At 47.3% G+C, this 21,847-nt stretch overlaps 3 pseudogenes; 1 reads left to right on the top strand and 2 right to left on the bottom strand.

The window, feature by feature from the left end:
- Nucleotides 1–15,638: 15,638 nt before the first annotated feature.
- Nucleotides 15,639–15,757, top strand: LOC143965443 (5S ribosomal RNA; annotated as a pseudogene).
- Nucleotides 15,758–15,915: 158 nt separating this feature from the next.
- Nucleotides 15,916–16,034, bottom strand: LOC143965358 (5S ribosomal RNA; annotated as a pseudogene).
- A 433-nt stretch (nucleotides 16,035–16,467) lies between these two features.
- LOC143965516 (5S ribosomal RNA) lies at nucleotides 16,468–16,586 on the bottom strand (annotated as a pseudogene).
- Nucleotides 16,587–21,847: the final 5,261 nt, after the last annotated feature.

Here is a 21,847-nt window from a genome sequence, read left to right as displayed (position 1 = left end):
AGGAAAATGACAGGGTCGCGCTGGAAACACAATATCGGCGGCACCTACTGTATATATATATATATATATATATATATATATATATATATATATATATATATATATATATATATTTTAGCATAGACCCTAGCGAATAAATTGGTGATCGTTGAAATCGTTTTTTTTTATCTCAGGATATTTGCGCAGTGCTCTTTCAAACACATTTTTGGGGGGAAAAATACACTTTTATGAAAACCCCCCCCCCATAAAGTTAGCCCAATTTTTTTCTATAATATAAAAGATGATGTTATGCCAAGTAAAAAAAAGATACCTAACATGTCATGCTTGTGAACATTACTGGAATGACGACAAACTAAGGAACCTAATAAATCTCCATAGACAGCGCTTTTAAAAATAATGTAACGGTTACCAGGTTAGAGTTACAGAGGAGATCTAGTGCTAGTATTATTGCTCTTACTCTGACGATTGTGGCAATACCTCATGTGTGATTTGAACACCATTTATATATGAGGTGTGACTTAAGTAAGTGTTTTCTTTGCTGCGCAAGCATGCGAAGATGGGAGGGGGGTACTTTAAAAAAAAAAAAAATACGATTTTTTTTTTCTTTTTTGCATTGTCCCTTTAAAAAAAAAATAATAATCTGATCACTTTTATTGCTGTCACAAGGAATGTGACAGTAATAGGCATGTAAATGGTACTCTTTATGGAGGTATCAGGGGTCTAAAAGACCCTCCTTTTGCACTTGCAAGTATTCAGATCGCCAAAATCAGCGATTCTGAATACTGTTATTTTTTTTTATAAATCGGTGCTGTTGGGATTTTACATCGGAGACCTGATCCAAACCAAATCTGGCTTTGTTCAGGTCTCAGCTTGGGGGGCGGACATGCCGACTGGTGGCTCAGGTCTACCAGTGGGACAGGAAGAGCTGCTGGATGGGGGGGGGGGGGGGGTTGGACGTCCCCTCTCGAATGGCTTTTAGCCGCCTTGGTTGTTATCACTAAAAAGCCAACCTTTCTAAAAAATAAAAAAAGTAACACCTTCAAGCCACGAACGCAAATTTGCATACAGTAAGAGTGACGTCGTGCCCAAATATTGTCCTTTTCCTTTATTTTTTAATTTTTTCCCCACAAATAAAACTTTCCTGGTGCCACCATGGCAGCATACCTGTAATAGCTCCGCCCCGGAGTCCTCCCCTCAGGATAGTTAATAGCTTCTAAAAATGACAACCCTACCCCCCCCCCCCCCCCCCCAGCATTCTCCTTTTTTTCCTCATACCTAACGGATAGTGTTTGGACGTATCTTACCTCTGCCCTGGGCAGTTTTGCTTCTGGGTTCTGGCCTCTCCCAGATGCAGTCCCCGGTCTTGGGTTGCTAACTAGCGCTTATAAGAGGGGAGCCCCTTCTGGGGGTCTTTTGGGGCAGCAGCCACTTCCTACATTGGAATTCGGTTCTGCTTACATATATATATATATATATATATATCATAGTTGCCAACATTGTAAAAAAAAAAAACGGGATGCTTTTTTGGCAGTAGGCGGAGCCGTGGTATAATTAGGGGGTGGGGCATGCAAACGGGGGCGTGGTTTATGTAAATAGTGGACGTGTCTTACATAGGGCGAGGCTCAAATGGGTGTGGTTAGAGTCTGAGATGAATGCTGGATGGAGAGGGAAAGGAGGGGGATGGAGAGGGAACGGAGGGGGGGGGGAGAGGGAAAGGAGGGACAGCAGCCCCCCGATCCTACACCACAATAGCAATATGTGTTTTCCAGAGTTTGACAATCAGCAGATAAAGATACTCCAAATATCTGGTGTTGGCGCTTCAATCATCCCGGCGCCATGATTGTTATGGTGTCAGGATGATTAAAGCGCATTATTTCTATTATTACATTGTAACATGAAATGAAATCATTCAACTCACCATAATGCAGAATCAGTGGGAGCCATGAGCGCGTCACTAGCTATGTTGCCTGCCACCAGATGCCATCAGGTGTCCCAAGCGGAGTCTGTCCTTACATCAGGTGCCCCATCAGAGGTACCTTCCTCACATCTGTGTCCATCAGCGGAACCCCTCCTTACATCTGGTGGCCCTCTGACATCCACAGACCGCCCCCCCCACATCCTGCACAGACCTGCCCCCACATACTCCACAGACCGGCCCCCACATCTCCAGACAGGCCCCCGACATACCATTGGCCCCCAACATCCACAGACTGGCCCCCGACATACCACTGGCCCCCCACATCCACAGACTGGCCCCCGACATACCACTGGCCCCGACATCCACAGACTGGCCCCCAAAATCCACAGACTAGCCCCCACATCCACAGACTGGCCCCCAACATTCACAGACTGGCCCCCAACATTCACAGACTGGCCCCCACATTCACAGACTGGCCCCCGACATCCACAGACTGGCCCCCGACATCCACAGACTGGCCCCTGACATCCACATACCATGACTGGCCCCCGACATCCGACTGGACCCCGCCCCGACATCCACAGTGACAGACTGGCCCCCGACATGCCGCCGTTGCGGTGCGGAGATATTTAACTGTGGCGCCGCCCACTGCACTTTACACTGACACACACACACACTGGCAGCGGGGGTGGGCGGCGCCACAGGTGTAGACCAACTTCTGGTCTTCTTAAAAATGGCGGCAGGCGGAGACATCGTCCTCCCATAGACCTCTAGCGTCCGGCGGCAAAAAAAACGGACAAACCGAATTTCCCTGGACATTTCCCGGGACAAAATTAATTCGGGACAAATGTCCTAATCCCGGGAAATTCGGGACAGTTGGCAACTATGATATATATATATAATCAGGGGGGGTGTATGGCCAGGGGGTTTCATGGGATTCTATTGTGCTTTCTTTAGTATTCTGTCCAGTCGCTTTCTGCCCTTGCCTGCCCTGCGATTATGAGTCAGCCGCTGCTAGACCAAGACCCTTCCTTTCTTAGGTAAGGGTTCGTACCTCATGTTTTTTATTTTTTTTTCGTTTTTTTTTGTGTTTATCCCAGACTAAAAGAGTGCCTTGCACTATTACTTTCGTTTCAGCCCTATACACAAGAGAACGTCTAATCAGACATCTGGTCATCACAACGGACGCACACGCCCAAGTTCGGCGCACAGCCGCTCAACTAGCTCTCATCATTCTAAGGAAAGAGCAAGATCCAAAAGGCATCGGTCAGCTAGCCCTCCCTGGCAGGTAAAGAGGGAATGTAGGGCGTGATGTGCACCCCCGATGACAGATAAACTGATCTGTAAAGACTGTTTTCAAGCCTGCACGGATCGCGAAAAGGCAGAGGTGGAACAAGTTACAGAGTTGATCAAAAGAGTGGTTAACCACTTGACCACTGGGCACTTAAACACCCTTAATAACCAGACCAATTTTCAGCTTTCGGTGCTCTCACATTTTGAATGACAATTACTCAGTCATGCAACACTGGACCTATATGACATTTTTGTCCTTTTTTTTCACACAAATAGAGCTTTCTTTTGGTGGTATTTAATCACCGCTCTGTTTTTTATTTTTTGTGCTATAAAAGAAAAAATACAGAAAATTCTGTAAAAAAAAAATAATTTTTATTTGTTTCTGTTATAAAATTTAGCAGATTAGTAATTTTTTCTTCATAAATTTTGGCCAAAATTTATACTACTGCATATCTTTGGTAAAAATAAGTACAAATTGGTGGATATTATTTGGTCTTTGTGAAAGTTATAGAGTCCACAAGCTATGGTGCCAATATCTGAAAATTGATCACACCTGAAGTACTGACGGCCTATTTGAATTCTTGAGACCCTAACATGCCAGAAAAGTACAAATACCCCCCAAATGACCCCTTTTTGGAAAGAAGACATTCCAAGGTATTTAGTAAGAGGCATGATAAGTTTTTTTAGGTTGTCATTTTTTTTCCCACAATTCTTTGCAAAATCAAGATTTTTCTAACTTTTTTTTTCTCACAAAATTGTCATATTATCAGTTTATTTCTCACACACAGCATATGCATACCACAAATTACACCCCAAAACACATTCTGTTATTACTCCCGAGTACGGCGATACCACATGTGTGAGATTTTTACACAGTGTGGCCACATACAGAGGCCCAACATGCAGGGAGCGCCATCAGGCGTTCTGGAGCACCCAGGACAATTCTGACATTTCTCTCCTACATGTAAAAATCATCATTTATTTGCTAGAAAATTACATAGAATCCCAAAACATTATATATATGTTTTTTTAGCAAACACCCTGGAGAATACAATGGTGGTCGTTGCAACTTTTTATCTCGCACGGTATTTGCGCAACAATTTTTCAAATGCTTTTTTTTGGAAAAAAAAGCAGTTTCGTGCTTAAAAAAAAAAAAACACAGTAAAGTTAGCCCAATTTTTGCATAATGTGAACGATGAAGTTACGCTGAGTAAATAGATACCTAACATGTCACTCTTCAAAATTGCACACGCTCGTGGAATGGCGCCAAACGTCTCTACTTAAAAATCCCCATAGGCGATGATTTAATTGTTTTTTTTACCGGGTTTATGTTTGAGTTACAGAGGAGGTCTAGAGCTAGAATTATTGCTCTCGCTGTAATGTTCGCAGCGATACCTCACATGTGTGGTTTGAACACCGTTTTCATATGTGGGCGGGACTTACGTATGCGTTCGCTTCTGCAATGCGAGCACATGGGGACAGGGGCGCTTTAAAAAAAAAAAAAAAATGTATTGTTCATTTTACTTTATTTATTTTAGTTTGACTTTTTTTCCCCCCAAAAATTTTTTTTATCACTTTTTTTCCTATTACAAGGAATGTAAACATCCCTTGTTAATAGGAATATGGCATGACAGGTCCTCTTTACAGTGAGATATGGGGTCAATAAGACCCCACATCTCACCTCTAAGCTGGGAAGCCTGAAAAAAAAAAAAAGATTCTGGCTTTGATCGTACAGAGAGGAGAAGGGAGGAACCGGCGTCATAACATGACGCCGGTTTGTTTACAAGTGATCACTCCGTCATTTGACAGAGCGTTCACGTGGTAAACGGCCGCGATGAGCAGCCGTTTACCGTGATCCGTGATGCGCCGGGTCCTGTGGACCCCGCGGTCAAGAATGCTCTCGAGTGCGTGCCCCAGGGGGCGCGCAAGAGCGGAATTCTGAGAGGACGTCATATGACGGCCTCCCAGAGTTAAACAACCGCCCTGTAGCCATCATTTGGCTATGGGCCGGTTGTTAAGTGGTTAAAGACTCATTAGCAGAGCTAATTCATACAACTCCCTCCCTGCAAGACACACTTAGGGGTCAAACATCAGAAATGACTAACCAGGGTCAATCATCCGTGGACCCAGCAGGCACTTCTTCAACCCCGCCTCCCTTATCTGCTGGGGACAGTGCAGAGTCGGAGGATTCCTTAGATGAATCAGAACCCTCGGGGTTTAATTTTTCATTAGTACAACCTTTTGTCTTGGCGGTTAAACAAGCTATCTGCTGGGAAGAGGTGGAAGAGCCTCCTAAAAAGACAAAAACCTTTTTTCCATTTCTGAAAATGAAATAAAATTTTTTCCCTTTCTAGAAGAATTAAAGGATTTAATAGAAGGGGAGTGGAAGAGGACGGATAAACGCTTCTCCCTAAATAGACTCCAGAAGATGTACCCGCTGGCCAAGTCAGATACAGCCTTCCTGGATACACCTCCAGTAGTTGATGCAGCAGTGGTGCGTTTAACCAAGAACATCACCCTACCTATGGAGGATTCGGTCTCTTTTTAAAGATCCTCTGGAAAGGCGTATAGATGGATTTGAAAAAAGCCTATCAGTTGGCTGGAGGAGCATGTAGACTGGCTGTGGCTTTAGCCTTGGTGTCTAATGCCATTAAAGTTTGGACAGAAAACATTGAAGTAGTCATCAGAGAAGATGTACCAAAGGACGACATTATAAAAGCCATTGGCAGCCGATGCAGCATCAAAACAAAACTGGTGCAAAATCCCTTTTGATGGGAAGGCACTCTTTGGAGAAAGACTGGAAAAGGCAATCTCGAGAGTGACAGGAGGGAAGTTGGGGCTACTTCCCCAGGATAGAAGGGTGAGGCATTCACGCGTGGTATCAACAAAATTCCAAGCTTCCAGGAATAGGAATTTCTCCAACTTTAGACAAGGCAGAGACCCCAAAAAGAATTGGAGGAGTACTCAGGCCACGTTTCTAAAGGCAAATAGAGAAGCCTCTGCAATACTCAGGAGGGGACAAAGTCCTTTTGACAAAAGGCCACTGCAGCCAGGTTGAAGTGGTTTGCGGAGGTATCAGGCAGTCGTTGCGAAGATCCGTGGGTGGTCTCTACAGTCCGTTTTACCCATTTTTGGACCTTCCAAGATGTGCCCCCACAAGACTCGTTAGTTCTAACAAAAAGTCCAACTTCACAGCAGAAAGCGGAAGCTCTGCACAAATATCTTCACCTTCTTGTAGTACAACAGGCAATTTTACTGGTCCCTCCCTCCGAGAGATTCATGGCATTCTATTCTCCTCTCTTCCTCATCCCCAAGAAGAGTGGAGACCAGTGGTGGATCTGAAGAGGTTAAATTGTTTCATACGTTTCACAGCTCGACTCGTTCAAGATGTAATCCTTGCAGACGATAATCCAGATGGTCCAACCAGGAGACTGGATGGTATCGGTAGACTTGCAAGATGCTTATTTCCATGTTCCTGTGTTACCAGCGTTCCAAAGATTTTTGAGAGTGGCAATAGGCTCAACACATCTCCAGTTTCAATGCCTGCCTTTTGGCCTGTGCACATCACCAAGGATATTCTCAAAAGTTCTATAATTTCAGCCCTGGCACCTTCGAGTCTTTCACTTTTTGGATGACATTCTACTGCTAGAGTCCAATCAAGCCCAGCTACGGAACCACAAGGAGATTCTTCTGAGGACTCTGAGAGAGTTTGGATGGTTAGTAAATACAGAGAATAGCCTCCTAACCCCAACTCAGGTGATGATTTACCTGGGTGCTCTATTCAACACCAAGGCTGGTACAGTGCGCCTCCCTCCCCAGAAGGTGAAGGCAATTGTTCAGAACCCGGTCCACGTCAGATCTCTCTCCCACCTGTCAGCCTCGAATTGCTTGAGTTTAATCGGGACCATGGCGGCTTGCCTTCCAATGTTACCTTGGGCTCATTGGCATCTGAGGACTTTTCAATGGGGCTTTTTGACGCAGTGGAGGAAGAAGCCCTATGTCAGAGAATATCAATTTCAGCTTCTATGAAGAGAAGTCTCCTCTGGGGGTCGAAGGAAGACCTCATTTCAAAGCCTTGACTCCTGCAATGCCCTTCCTGGACCATTCTTACCACCGATGCAAGTTCGAAAGGGTAGGGAGCACACTGAGATCACCTGGCAGTGCAAGAGAAATGGGACGTCCCTGTGGCGGGGGTAGTCTCCAACGTCTTAGAGCTGCGAGCAGTGTATTTAGCTCTGCTGAGTCTAAAAGAACATCTACGGCAGAAACAAGTGCTAGTGCGGCTAGACAACAGAGCAGCAGTTTCATATATTTAACGGCAGGGGTGAACACACAGCATCACATTATTAAAGGAAGTAGAGCCCATTATGTTATGGGCAGAAAGAAATTTGTTGGATTTAAAGGCAGTTTACCTTCTGGGCCGTTTGAATCAGCAGGCGGATCGCCTATCACGTTGTTTTCCAGACAGCAACGAGTGGGCAGTGCATCCATCAGAGTTCAGTTGGATCATGAGTCTGCAGAAGCCACCAGAAATAGATCTCTTTGCTTCTCCAATGAATGCGAAGCTGCCGAGATTTCCATCCCGTTTGCCTCATCCCCATGCAGAAGCAGTAGATGCCCTCTCGAGTCCGTGGCGATGCGAGACCGCATATGCGTTTTCCCCCAGACCCTTGATCGCAAAGTTTTTAATCAGATTATCGATGGAGCCAGTCAGAGTGATAGCTATTCTGCCGTACTGGCCGAAGAGGCCGTGGTTCCCTTGGGCAGTGAACCTCAGCGTATGCCCCGCCGTTCAAGATCCCAGTGTTCCCGCAGCTTCTCTCACAGGGGAAATTGGTGCACCCAGCTCCTCACAAACTGAATCTACATCCAGTGGCGGCTGGTGAAGTTTTAAGATGGGGGGGCGCTAGACCACGCCCACCCTTTTGACCCATCCCACTTCTCATAAGCCCCACCCATTATAGAATCCACCAACTCCGTCCCCTGTAGTACATCATATACAAGGCTCTACATTATACACAGGGCTCTATACTTCATATACCAGGCTCTACATTATAGACAGGGCTCTGTACATCATATACCAGGCTCTACATTATACACAGGGCTCTGTACATCATATACCAGGCTCTACATTATACACCAGGTTCTAATGGCACATCAATATGTCTGACAGCCCAGCCACACTCCTCGTTCACCAGAGAAAAAAAAACAGGAAACACAAAAAAGGTGCTCGGGAAACAGCAATAGGCAGAGGTCACCGCAGACAATGAAGTACAAGAAAGCCTTATAAAATAAAACAAATACAGTCATCACATTTAGTGACTGCAATAATGCAATATCTTACATGTTTGCCTTTGGGGGTGGGATCAGAGGGATGGTGATGATCAGAGACAGAAGGATGGAGGTGGGGTGGGGAGTTGGATCAGTGGTGGGTGGGATGGGATCAGGGACAGAGGGATGGATCAGGGACAGAGAGATGGTGGGTGGGATAGATCAGGGACAGAGATATGGTTGGTGGGATGGATCAGGGACAGAAGGACGGTGGGTGGGATGGACCAGGGACAGAGAGATGGTAGGTGGGATGGATCAGGGACAGAAGGACGGTGGGATGGATCAGGGACAGAGAGATGGTGGGTGGGATGGACCAGGGACAGAGAGATGATAGGTGGGATGGATAAGGGACAGAAGGATGGTGGGATGGATCAGGGACAGAGAAATGGTGGGTGGGATGGATCAGGGACAGAGAGATGGTGGGTGGGATGGACCAGGGACAGAGAGATGGTAGGTGGGATGGATCAGGGACAGAAGGACGGTGGGATGGATCAGGGACAGAGAGATGGTGGGTGGGATGGACCAGGGACAGAGAGATGATAGGTGGGATGGATCAGGGACAGAAGGACGGTGGGATGGATCAGGGACAGAGAGATGGTGGGTGGGATGGATCAGGGAGAGAAGGACGGTGGGATGGATCAGGGACAGAGAGATGGTGGGTGGGATGGATCAGGGAGAGAAGGACGGTGGGATGGATCAGGGACAGATTTTTTATAAGTAAAATGTGACAAAATAATTCGTTTTTTAAAACGTACGTTTTTACATATAAATTTAGAGTTTTGGCATTGCTCATTTAAACAAGAACATTGTTCAATGCTAATGCCAGTAAATATTAGAAATTACAAGATTCTAAAATAAGAGTTTTACATGCAGCTTTGTATCTGCCAGAACAAACAGGAAACATTAGCTTGGATGACAAATAAAAAGTTAAGTTATTCCATTGCAGAGTAAATGTCCATTTAACCCTTCTAGAGTATAACTAGAATGAGATTTTTTCTAAAACTGCCCTCCTTATGCATATAGAGCAGGAAGGGGAGTACTACCAGACGTCACCGGATTCTGTGTATGTTATCAAATCTGGCTGAACACTCCTGACTAGAGAGTAATTGGTAAAGTTTTAGAATGCCCACAGGAAAATCATCAATTCATAGTCTGACAGTAGGCTGCCAAACCGAGACACAGCAACATCAGTGGAGATAAACAGAAGCACTGACGATCAGCACTTGACAAAACACACAGCCCGTGTGAAGCCTCCCCCTCCATCCATCCTGTAGCTCTGCCCCCCTCCTGTGGATTTCCAGCAATGCATCTACGCTACGGTCTACCTTGTTTCATAGTGCACTCACTGCACTGGCACTGCAGTTCTCTCCTCTGCTCCTCCGCTCGGCGCACTGATCTGACGAAGACCGGAAGTGACTAACTAGTCTGTCACTCAAGCCCATAGCAGGTGCCGGGCGGATGCAGATCGGCATTTTTAGTTGCGCCACAAGGCGGGTTAAAACCCCGCAAATGAAGCGCCGCGTCTGCAATCTTGTGATTGCGTTGACGTGGCGCTTCGCATAGTGCACTGTGCCCAGCGCTGCACTGTGTCCGGCGCTCGTACACAGTGCACTTAAGGACTTTTTTTCATTTTTTTTTTTTAAAGGGCCATTTCAAAAAAAAAAAAATTTTTTTTTCAATTTTTTTTTTTTTTGTGACTGCCTGGAGGGGGGGCGGCGTCCGGGCGCCCCCTATGGACGGGCCGCCACTGTCTACATCTTTGGATCCTGAGCAGCAGAATTTCCAGTCATTAGGATTCTCAGTGGGGGTGATTTCTACTCTCCTAAAGGCTAGGAAACCTTCCACGAACTTTATCTATTCTAAAATATGGAATACATTTAAAAAATTTGCAGAAAGTAAGCAGTGGGACCCCACCACTCCGTCCACCTCAGTAGTTTTGGAGTTTCTGCAGAATGGTTTAGATCTGCGGCTCAGTTTAACCAGTAGAGACCCGCGCTATAGCCAAATGATGGCTACAGCGCGGACCTCCTTTGCCGGTCCCGTGCACGAGCGGCCTGCGCGCCCCCTGTCTACGAGACTCACCTGATCACGGATCCGAGCAAGGGGTCGATCCCGACCCCTTACCACGTGATCAGCTATCAGCCAATGACAGCAGTCCCGATCATGGCCAGTTTGCCAGTACCCACCTGCCCCCTTCCAGTGCCACCTCTGTAATAAAAAAGGGGCCCCCATCAGTGCCACCCAGCTGTGCCCATAGTGCCACCCAGCAGTGCCCACAGTGCCACCCAGCAGTGCCCACAGTGCCACACATCAGTGCCCACAGTGCCACACATCAGTGCCCACAATGCCACCCATGAGTGCCCACAATCTGCCTCAACAACGGTGCTGCACCCCAGTGCCACATATCCGTGCCCATCAGTGTCATCTACCAGTGCCCATCAGTGCCGCCCATCAGTGCCCAGCAGTGCCACCTATCAGAGCCACCTATCAGTGCCACCTATCAGTGCCCATCAGTCCCATCTATCAGTGGTACCTATTAGTGCCACCCATCCGTGCCATCTTATCTGTGCCCATCTTTGCCCATCAGTGCCGCCTTATCTGTGCCCATCAGTACTGCCTTATCTGTGCCTACCGGTGCCACTTTATCTGTGCCTATTAGTGCCGCCTTAACTATGCCTATCAGTGCCCACCAGTGCAGCCTATCAGTGCCCACCAGTGCAGCCTATCAGTGCCCACCAGTGCTGCCTCATCAGTGCACTTCAATGAAGGAGAAAAATGACCTGTTTGCAAAATTTTATAACAAACTATTAAACATGATTTATTTTTTATTTTGCACCTTTTTTGTTTGTTTAGCAAAAAATAAAACTCCCAGCTGTAATTAAATACCACCAAAAGAAAGCTCTATTTGTGGTAAAAAAATGATAAAAATTTCATTTGGGTACGGTGTTGTATGACCGCGCAATTGTCATTCAAAGTGCATCAGCGCTGAAAGCTGAAAATTGGTCTGGGCAGGAGGGGGGTTTAAGTGCCCAGTAAGCAAGTGGTTAAAGTGGTGCTCAGGCCAAAATTACACTTTTTAAATAAAAATACCCCTATAATACACAAGCTTAATGTATTCAGTAAAGTTGGTCTGTAAACTAAGGTCCGTTTTCTTAGGTTATTACAGCATTTTGAAAGTTTATAAACTAGCAGCAGACTGTGGCCATCTTAAGTGTGGGCATCTGAAGCCAGACTGTATTTCTTCCTGGATTTCAGCCTTGCAGATCTCGCACATGCTCAATGCTGCACAAGCAGTGTAATAAGTTTCAGGTCAGGTTTCCATGGCAACGGCAGTGTTAGAGGAAGTTGCCACCCATATCTATGCAAACCCCTCCTCCCTCCAGGAACCAGTAAATATACTGCATGTACAAGGAATATTATTCAAGAAACACACACACACACACTATATATATATATATATATATACATATATATATATATATATATATATATATATATATATATATATATATATATATATATATTGTGTTCTGTACATATATACACACACATATCTACACTCAGCTGATACTTTTTTCTGTACAGCTTTTCATTTAAAAAGAAAAAAAAAAATTATTAAAAAAATAATAATCACAGCAACACAATTCATTTATGCATCTAGACGTATTGAAGACAACTTTATGAAGTTCAAACTGTGCATATTCATTTTGAAAAATTGTGCTTGTGTTTTGGTGTTAGGCCCCTTTCACACGGGATGGATCAATAATGATCCGCCCCGTTATGATCCACTTGCTCAGCGGGGATCGCTCTGTTATCCCCGCTGAGCCGGAGGATAACAGGGCGGTCCCAGCACACTGTGCAGGGACCGCCCTGTCAGCTCTCCGCTCTCCTCTATGCGGGATCGTCTGTCCGTGTTCATCCAATCCGCTCTGCAGACGGATAGAAAAATAGGATTTTCCTCCGTCTGCAGAATCGGACAATTGCGGAGGCGGACGATATCGGGTTTTTGCAGATGTTCATCCGCCAACACCCGCTATCCCATAGGAATGCATGTATGTCCGTACTTCATCCGCAAACGGATGGATGAAATACGCACATAATGTCCGCATGTGTGAATGGGGCCTTAGATGGGATGGTGGGAGTATTTAAAAAAACTGCTTATTTACAACTATTTGCACAAACAACTTTCTCTATGTTACATAGATAATCGGGTTAAAAATAAGAAAATATTGCCCCAGCACATTGCATCACAACGCCCCCAGCACATCGAATCGCATCTCCCCCAACACTTCTCATCGCATCACCAAAAGCACATTGCATCACCCCCGACACATCAAATCACATCAGAACATCGAATCGCGTCGCCCCAACAGATCGCATCAAATCGCATCAACCAAGCACATCGCATTGAATCGCCCCAGCAGATTGAATCGCATCTCTCACAGAACATCAAATCGCAACACCCAAGCACATCGCATCGCATCTCCCCCAGAACATCGAATCGCATCACCCCAGCACATTGCATCACCCCAACACTTCGAATTGCATCAGCACATCGAATCGCATCGCCCCAGCACATCTCATCGCCCCTGCAAATCGAATCGCATCACCCCCATCACATTGCATCTCCCCCAGCACATTGCAATCACCCCCAGCGCATCGAAATGCCCAAAGCCCATTGCATCACCTACAACACATCGAATCGCATCAGCATATCGAATCGCTTCGCCCCACCATATCGCATCAAAATGCATTGCCCAAGCACATCGCATCGCCTCAGCACATCGAATCGCATCTCCCCAGAACATCGAATCACATCTCCCCCAGCACATCGAATCACCCCCAGCACATCGCATCGCCCAAAGCCCTTTGCATCACCCCAACAGATCAAATCGCATCAGAACATCGAATCGCGCCGCCCCCAACACATCGCATCAAATCACATCACCCAAGCACATCGCATTGAATCGCCCCAGCACATCGAATCGCATCTCCCCCAGAACATCGAATCTCATCACCCCAGCACATTGCATCCCCCCAACACTTCGAATTGCATCATCACATTGAATCGCATCACCTCAGCACATCGCATCGCCCCAGCAAATCGAATCGCATCTCCCCCAGCACATTGCATCTCCCAGCACATCGAATCACCCCAGCACATCGAATCGCCCACAGCACATTGCATCACCCCAAAACATCAGCACATCGAATCGCTTTGCCCCACCACATAGCATCAAAACGCATTGCCCAAGCACATCGCATCGCCCCAGCACATCAAATCGCATAACCCCTAGCACATTGCATCACCCCAGCACATCGAATCGCATCACCCATCACATCGAATCGCATCACCCAAGCACATCGCAATGAATCGCCCCAGCACATCGAATCGCATCTCTCCCAGAACATCGAATTGCATCACCCCAGCACATTGCATCACCCCCAACACTTCGAATTGCATCAGCACATTGAATAGCATAGCCCCAGCACATCTCATCGCCCCCAGCACATCACATCTCCCCAGCAAATCGAATCGCATCTCCCCCAGCACATTGCATCTCCCCCAGCACATCGAATCGCCCCAGCGTATCAAGTCGCCCAAAGCACATTGCATCACCCCCAACACATCGAATCACATCAGCACATCGAATCGCTTTGCCCCACCACACCGCATCAAAACGCATCACCCAAGCACATCGCATCGCCCCAGCACATCGAATCGCATCTCCCCAGAACATCGAATCGCATAACCCCCAGCACATTGCATCACCCCAGCACATCGAATCGCCCCAGCACATCACATTGGCCCCAGCACATCGAATCGCATCTCCCCAGCACATCGCATCGCCCAAAGAACATTGCATCACCCCCAAAACATCGAATCGCATCAGCACATCGAATCCCATCGCCCAATCGCATCGCATCTCCCTAGAACATCGACTCTCCCCAAAGCACATCGCATCACCCACAGCACATCACATCGAATCACATTGCCCCAGCACATCGCAGGGCCCCCAGCATATCACATCACATTGCCCCCAGCACATAGAATCGCATCTCCCCCAGCACATAGAATTGCATCTCCCCCAGCACATCGAATCGCAACTCCCCCAGCACATTAAATCACCCCCAGCACAACGCATTGCCCAAAGCACATTGCATCGCCCAAAGCACATTGCATCACCCCCAACACATCGAATCGTATCAGCACATTGAATCGCTTCACCCCAACACCTCGAATCCCTTCGCCCAATCGCATCACATCTCCCCAGAACATAGAATCGCCCCCAGCAAATCACATCGAATCGCATCACCCCAGCACATCGCATCGCCCCCCAGCACATGGCATCACATCGAATCACATCTCTCCCAGCATATCAAATCGCATCTCCCCCAGCACATCGAATCACATCTCCCCAGCACATCGAATCACCCCCAGCGCATCGCATCTCCCAAAGTACATTGCATCACCCGCAACACATCGAATCACATCGCCCCAGCACATCGCATCACTTTGCTCCCAGGACATAGAATCGCATCTCCCCATCGCATCTCCCAAAGCACATCACATCTCCCAAAGCACATTGCATCACCCCAGCATATCGAATCGCATCAGCACATCGAATGGCATCGGCACATCGAATCGCTTCGCCCCAACACATCGAATCCCACCGCCGCATCGCATCTCACCACAACATCGAATCGCCCCAAAGCACATTGCATCACTCGCAACACATCGAATCGCATTGCCCCCAGCACATCACATCGCATTGCCCCAGCTCATCGCATCTCCCCCAGCACATCAAAACACATCACACCCAGCACATTGCATCACCCCCAGAGCTCTCTCTTTAGTAGAATTTAGGGAAAGGGCGATTGAGGCAGCTCTCGCATTTCCTTAAATACAATTTTTTTCTTTGAAGCAGTACCCACCCTGGTCTTAGCTATTTATTGTATCACAGTTATGCTGCCATGGTGGCACCTGGAAAACGGAAAATTGTTTCATACTTACCGTAATTTTTTTTTTTCTGCTTGTTTGCCGAGGTGACCATCTTGGCGTTTGTCAAGAAGGTTGAGAGTGGCCAGCAATATTCCCTATGGCCACATCACCCTGAATGCGCTTTATATCGTCTGATCTCGGATGCTAAGCAGGGTTGGGCCTGGTTAGTACCTGGATGGGAGACAGCCTGGGAATACCAGGTGCCGTAGTCTTTTTTTTAATATGTTGTTGGCGTCGATGACCTGTTTTATTTTTCTGCTTGTTTGCCAAGGTGACCATCTTGGCATTTGTCAAGAGGATTGAGATCACCTCGGCAAACAAGCAGGAAAAATAAAATCTGGTCGTCTACACAAACAACATATTACAAAAAAGCCTATGGCACCTGTTATTCCCAGGCGGTCTCCCATCCAGGTACTAACCAAGCCCGACCCTGCTTTGCATCTGAGATCAGACAAGATCGTGCGCATTCAGGGTGATATGGCCTTTGGTGACCTTGCTGGCCACTCCCAACCCTCTTGACAAACGCTAAGATATTCACCTCGGCAAACAAGCAGAAAAATAAAACTTTGTCGACGCCAACAACATATTAAAAAAAAACGATGGCACCTGTTATTACCAGGCGGTTTCCCATCCAGGTACTAACCAAGCCCGACCCTGCTTAGCATCCGAGATCAGACAAGATAAGACAAGATCGGGAACATTCAGGATGATGTGGCTGTACGCGATCGTGCTGGCCACTCTCAACCCTCTTGACAAACGCCAAGATGGTCACCTCTGCAAGCAGCAGAAAAATAAAAGCCTATAGCACCTGATTTTCCCAGGCGGTCTCCAATCCAGATACTAACCAGGCCCGAGATGGTCACCTCGGCAAACAAGCAGAAAAATAAAACAGGTCGTCAACGCCAACAACATATTAAAAAAAAGCCTACGGCACCTGGTATTCCCAAGCGGTCTCCCATCCAGGTACTAACCAGGCCCAACCCTGCTTAGTATCCGAGATCAGACGAGATTGGGTGCATTCAGGGTGATGTGGCTGTAAGAGATCCTGCTGGCCACTCTCAACCCTCTTGACAAACGGCAAGATGGTCAGCTCGGCAAACAAGCAGAAAAATAAAACGGGTCGTCGACGCCAACAACATTAAAAAAAAGCCTACAGCACCTGGTATTCCCAGGCAGTCCCCCATACAGGTACTAACCAGGCCCAACCCTGCTTAGCATGCGAGATCAGGCACATTCAAGATGATGTGGCCATAGGCGATCTTGATTGCCACACTCAACCCTCTTGACAAAAGCCAAGATGGTCACCCCGGCAAACAAGCAGAAAATAAAACAGGTCGTCGACGCCAACAACATATTAAAAAGAAGCCTATGGCACCTGGTATATCCAAGGCAGTCTCCCATCAAGGTACTAACAAGGCCTGATCCTGCTTAGCATCCGAGAACAGACGAGATCGGGCACATGCAGGGTGATGTGACCATAGGTGATCTTGTTGGCCCCTCTCAACCCTCTTGATAAACACCAAGACGGTCACCTCGGCAAACGAGCAGAAAAATAAAACGGGTCATCGACGGCAACAACATATAAAAAAAAAAGCCTACGGCACCCGGTATTCACAGGTGGTCTCCCATGCAGGTATTAACCAGGCCCAACCCTGCTTATCATCCAAGAATAGACAAGACCAGGCGCATTCAGGGTGATGTGGCCGTAGGTGATCTTGCTGGCCACTCTCAACCCTCTTGACGAATGCAAAGATGGTCATCTCTGCAAACAAGCAGAAACACAAGACATGTCGTCGACGCCAGCAACATATTAAAAAAATATCTATGGAACCTAGTATTCCGAGGCGGTCTCCCATCCAGGTACTAACCAGGCCTGACCCTGCTTAGCATCCAAGATCCGATGGTATCGGGCTCATTCAGGGTGATGTGGCCATAGGGGATCTTGCTGGCCACTCTCAACCCTCTTGACAAACGCCAAGATGGTCACCTCGGCAAACAAGCAGAAAAATTAAACAGGTCGTCGATGCCAACAACATATTAAAAAAAAGCCTACGGCACCTGGTATTTCCAGGCAGTCTCCCATCCAGGTACTAACCAGTCCTTACCCTGCTTAGCATCTGAGATTAGACGAGATCGGGCGCATTCACAGTGATGTAGCAGTAGGCCATCTTGCTGGCAACTCTCAACCCTCTTGACAAACGCCAAGATGGTCACCTCGGCAAACAAGCAGAAAAATAAAACAGGTTGTCGACGTCAACAACATATTAAAAAAAAGCCTACGGCACCTGATATTCCCAGACGGGGGCACCCATTCAGGTACTAACAAGGCCCAACCCTGCTTAGCATCTGAGATCAGACGAGATTGGGCGCATTCAGGGTGATGTGGCATTAGGCAAATTTGCTGGTCACTCTAAACCCTCTTGACAAACGCCAAGATGGTCACCTCGGTAAACAAGCAGAAAAATAAAACAGGTCGTTGACGCCAACAACATATTAAACAAAAAGCCTACGGCACCTGGTATTCCCAAGCGGTCTCCCATCAAGGTACTAACCAGTAGGGATGGCCGAACTGTTCGCCCGGCGGTCGTGTCGCTGCGAATTTCGGCTGTTCACGGTCCGCCCGTTCGGCCGACTATTGCCGCTGTTCGCCCGGCGGACTTATGTATTTACTGTGTAAAGGAACTTTGACCTATGATGACACATCCATCATGGGGTACAGGACAGCCAATTGAGACATTACAGCACATGGACACTTGGACATTCCCCCTAACTTATAAATAGACCCGATCCAGCGGCCATTTTACATTCTTTCTTCTGTCACTATAGGGAGAGGTTGCTGTGTGGAGCAGGGAGAGACTGCAGTGACCCAAATCGCTAGCTATTAGGTCCACAAAAGTTATTTTAAGGACTGGTATTGTATAGGTGTAGTTCAGGATATAGGTTTGAGGCACTGCTATTCAAGTCATTGTTGCTGCAGATTGTCTTTTGTCAGGGCTGAGAGAGGGACAGGACGCTGTGTGCAGCAGGGACAGTCAGTTTAATCATTAGCTGTTACTATTAGGTCCACAAAAGTCCTTTTCAGGACTGGTATGGTAAAGTAGTACAGGATATAGTTTTGAGTGCTATTCAAGTTATTGTTGCAGGAGCCTGTGTTTTGTCAGTTTAAATAGGGACAGGCAGGAAGCTGTGTGTGGCAGTGAGGAACAGTCAGTTTAATCAGTAGCTGTAACAAAGGTTCTTTTCAGGACTGGTATGGTAATAGGCTTGTACACGTATAATATTCTTTCTTCCAAATATAGAAAGAATATTATACTTGACTGCTGCCCTTCTGCAACAGTAGTCCTTTATGAGTATAGGGACTGAGGTACAGTCTGCTAATCAAAACCTACTATTTGCACAAAGGTCCTTCTAAGGACTGGTAAGGTATAGCGTAATACAGTATATAGGGTTGAGTGAGGTACAGTCTGCTAATCCTTAAGGACTGGTATAGGTCCACAATATATAGGGTTGAGGTGCACTACTGCTGACTGCTGCCCAATTCTGCAGCAGTCCTTTATCAGTGTAGGGACTGAGGTACAGTCTGCTAATCACAACCTACTAGTTCCACAAAGGTCCTTATAAGGACTGGTAAGGTATAGTGTACTACAGTATATAGGGTTCAGTGAGGTACAGTCTGCTAATCGCAACCTAAAAAGCACACCGTAATATATGCCCGTACCCTCCTGTTTGAAGAGGTTGAGCGGTGTCATATTTTTGGGGCCCAGCGGCAAGTTGCTGGTATCAGTGCTGCTGTTAGTGCTCTCTATCTCGGTGCAGGTGTCAGTGCTGTATATCACGGTGCTGGTGCTGGTGATCATCTCCTGCACCCTCTTCTTTGCCTACCCTGACCTTCCCTCGCCTCCATTGTCTCAAGAGTCCTGAATTGTCAGAATTTCACATATAAAAAAAGAATGCTTGTAGTTGTCGATCCCAGATTCACCTCATACATGTGTTATGTCATTGGCCATGTGGTGGGACTATGTTTGGATAGCTAGTAATTATCTTGTGGCTGCAAATTTGACCTGTAGGTTTGCAAAGTTCGCCTCCCATTGAAGTCAATGGGGCCTGCCGCGAACGTTACGGTTGGCGAACTATCGGCCACGTTCGCGGTCCGCGTTCGCGAAACGTCCCATCGGAAGTTCGTCCATCACTACTAACCAGGCCCAACCCTGCTTAGCATCCGAGATCGGACGAGATCGGGCGCTTTTAGGGTGATGTGGCCGTAGGCAATCTTGCTGGCCACTCTCAACCCTCTTGACAAACGCCAAGATGGTCACCTCTGCAATCAAGCAAAAAAATAAAACAGGTCGTCGACGTCAACAACATATTAAAAAAATAGCCTATGGCACCTGGTATTCCCAGGCGGTTTGTAAGAGGGGGTACTGGGGGGTAGGTTTGGGTGGGCATAAAAATCATATAAATCATGGCTCCTGTATATCCTGGATCAGGGATGAGGCTAGTAAGGGGGGTATCACTTGATAAATTGACCACCCAATGCCTGCAATATTGTATGGTAGTGAACGGGCCCCTGCTTTCAGGGTAGTATGATGTTTAGTAAAGTATATAGAATTACTAGCTCCTCTATGATGATATGAGGTCTGCAATATGAAGAATAGTTTATATAAGGCATAGAGGTAAGTGCCAATATTAATGTCGCAGCAGGGCACAAGATCGGATCAGTCACTAAAATATACCAAGTGCTCCGTTCGATGTATACTTTACCGATAGGTGTCTCGGGTCCTTGTGGGCGCTCATTCGGCCGTGGTAATGTTCAGTTAGAGAGTAAAAGGCTACAACTATATGGGATCCAAGCAGGAATAGAGTCTAGTCGAGTGCGTGCGTTGAATGCTCTCTCGTCTGACAGGTTGGAGGCCCAGAACTGCTCCAGGTAGAAATCATGGTGGTAACCAGAGTCGGGGATATTGAAGCTAGTGTAAGTGTCTGTAGTCTTTCAAGGCAGGTGAGTAAGGGAATGGTCCATATGCACGGCAGAGGAAAGGAGAGCGGCACTAGGCAGGGTATGAAGCATGTAGGCTAATCCACCATCGCATGGGTGTCCCGGAGCTCTCGTGAGGCGACAGGTCTAGCAGTCCCTGCGTGCTCTGTGAGGTAGCGGGGCCGAAGTCAGGCTCGTCGGTGGGTGGCGGGGTCGGTGTCCCCCAAGTGGTCTGAAGGTGGATGGCGACCTATGTCTGCGAGATCTGGACAGTTGAGTTTCCATGAGATCTTCAGTGCTGTGGGTGTTGGGTGAAATGTGGACCCGAAAATCAGCATACCAATTAGGTACTTCAACCAGTGGCAGGTCCAGCATTTTGTAGAAGGTTTCTAGATCTTCTGGCACTTTTAAGATGGCAGTGCGGCCCTGGTAAGAGGCTTGCAGAGCGAACAGAAACTTCCAGCGATAGCGAATGTCTCTCTGCCTCAGCACGTCAAGTAATGGGCGCAAGTCTCTTTGATATTTCAGCGTGATCGCCGAAAGATCCTGATATATCTGGATCGAATGGCCTTCAAATGTCAGGTTCGGATCGCTCCTAGTTTTTTAAAGAACCTCTTCTTTGAGGGTATAGTCGTTAACATAACAGATGACATCCCGTGGGTGATCAGAATCTTTGCCCTTAGGCCTAAGGGCTCTATGTATCCGCTCCATAGCTATAGGTGTACCGGAGGATTGGACTAGCAGCTGGTTGAATAGGGATGTGACCGCTGGGAGGATTTGCTCAGGCTCGATCGACTCCGGGAAGCCTCTCATCCTCAGATTGTGTCTTCGTCCCCTATTGTCGATATCTTCGACATGGCGCTGGAGGTCTCTGAGCTGCCAGGTGTGTGTGTCGACTTTGCCTTGAGCCATCTGCAATTCATGCTGTTGTTGCGCCGCCATTAGCTCCATGGAGTTTACTCTCCCTGTGATTGCTTGTATCTCGTGGCGGAGGTCCGAGATGGCCGCGGTCAGAGTGCTCTTTATATCGGCCGCGACAGTCCTCAGGTCGTGGATATTTAGTTGTTGGTGATGGGGAGATGGACTGTCTGCCATGGTGTGCTGTGGATCAGTCAGCGTCAGGGTAATCCTGATGTGGTTAGTGGTGGGAGAACAGGCCACCATGTCAGCCCCCTGCTTCCTGAAGAGATCCGGTATTGTCTGGGTATTACGGGATCCCAGGTCCCTTGGTGAGCGGGATCTAGATGCAGAGGGTCCGCGTGAGGAGGTCCCCATGTGACAGTGTTTTTCAGGTAAAATCCTCGGTGATCGATCTTTTTTAGGCTGA

This window comes from Lithobates pipiens, unplaced genomic scaffold, assembly GCF_037356315.1.
Source record: "Lithobates pipiens isolate NorthernLeopardFrog02 unplaced genomic scaffold, aLitPip1_a1.2 Scaffold_8, whole genome shotgun sequence".
Lineage (NCBI taxonomy): Eukaryota > Metazoa > Chordata > Amphibia > Anura > Ranidae > Lithobates > Lithobates pipiens.
Note: the sequence above shows the minus strand (reverse complement) of the source record. Positions and strands in the feature narration are given on the sequence as shown.